Below are 1,500 nucleotides of genomic sequence, written 5' to 3'. Positions count from 1 at the left end.
GCACACACACACACAGCACAATGTAGCTAAGATATAAAATTGCTCAAGTATCCAATAGTTTTTTTTAAAGGAATAAAAAGGCTAAAAGTATATTCCATGGGTACTAAAAAAATCTCTTTTCTGCTGCTACATGCAAGTCGCAATTCACAATACCATGACCATATCGTTTACATTAGTTTTCTAGCTATTACTTGAAAATACTGATATGCTACATGACCCCATTGGTTGGGGATTCTCGAAGAAGCATCAAGCATTATTTGGGCGAGACACAACAAACAACTGTCAGGTCACCTTGTTTTCTTCACTCTTTTAATCGGCGGAGGTTACATCAATCAGTACCGCAGGATCAGTTTTCACCCGGAAAACATAGCAAAGTGACCAATCTATTCAAAAGTTCAACCAAGCGAATAAGTCATCTTATCAACCTCATGCATAAACAACACAATGTAACATTATGCACAGGGTTGGACAACGTATAGAATCGGCACTTTTTTTTCCAGTAAGCATCGTCAGCTGTGATCTGGAGCAATCTCATGAATTTAGTAAAGGTTTAAATCACGCTTTAGAGGATAGTTCTACATGGATTCCATTCAGTGGCACCCTGTTCAAACCCTATTCAGTACTTTTGTATTTGGTGCGTCTATTTATTTTTCCCTAGATTATCGCTTGCCTGAAATCTGTCCGGGAACCAATAATAACCTAACCGAAACAATTATATCGTGGATCTGCGCACACGGCAACAATGGAGTTACGAAACGAAACCAATCGCACATTCTTTTCAAGCTTTGAGCACCTCAAAACCTCAAATTGGAAGGAATCTATGAAATGGAAGGGAAGGGAAGGGGATAAATGAGCGGCCCGGGAGTAACTGAACGGGATAAATGGAGCTCTCACCGCTTGGTCGCGGAAGCCCTCTGAGGCGACGATGACGAACTGCTTCCCGTCGCCGCCGGCGCAGTCCTCGCAGTCGCCGTCGCGGTCGCCGCCGCTCCAGCCTGCCACTCATAGATATCAGCGGTAAGACGAAATCGAGAGAAGACTTAGAAGAGAGACGTTTCTAGACTCCCCAGCAGTACTAATCGAGCACGATCTGCTAGGTGGCTACCTGCTGGTGCTGGGTTAACACCGGCCATCGATCGCCGCCGCCGGCGAGGTCGGTGTGGAGGGTGGAGAGACCTAGCTGGCTGGAGTGGAGTGTGAGTGTGAACGGGGGAGGCCGAGCGTCGACCCTCCTGTGTGTGGCGTGTTGACTGTGAATGTGAACCCGATCCAAGTCCAACCCAACGCGGTTGCTCTTCTTCTGGCGTTTTGGTCGAGACGTGGGGTAGTAACTCTCTCATCAATACTAGTACTTCTTCCTTTTCTTTCTCAAAGAAAAATTACTACTCAACAGCATCAGAATGTGTGATTTTATCGAAAACCATAATCATTTTGGGTCTGCCCCCTTTGATTTTGGGTAAACTTATAATCATAGATTTGACTAGTAGGGCATCCTCCTCG

At 45.5% G+C, this 1,500-nt stretch overlaps 1 long non-coding RNA gene across 1 annotated transcript in view; it reads right to left on the bottom strand.

Annotated features, from left to right (window-relative positions):
- The window catches only part of LOC123083392 (uncharacterized), a 2,648-nt gene extending 1,380 nt beyond the window's left edge, over positions 1-1,268 (bottom strand). The window contains exons 1-2 of the long non-coding RNA XR_006439290.1: positions 1,106-1,268; positions 895-995 (exon numbers count right to left, since the gene is read on the bottom strand). This is a non-coding gene — a long non-coding RNA (uncharacterized lncRNA). The remainder of the gene's footprint in view (positions 1-894; positions 996-1,105) is intronic.
- Between the last annotated feature and the right edge of the window lie 232 nt (positions 1,269-1,500).

Source organism: Triticum aestivum, chromosome 4A, assembly GCF_018294505.1.
Source record: "Triticum aestivum cultivar Chinese Spring chromosome 4A, IWGSC CS RefSeq v2.1, whole genome shotgun sequence".
NCBI lineage: Eukaryota > Viridiplantae > Streptophyta > Magnoliopsida > Poales > Poaceae > Triticum > Triticum aestivum.
The sequence above is the reverse complement of the archived record's forward strand: the minus strand, read 5'-3'. Positions and strand labels throughout refer to the sequence as shown.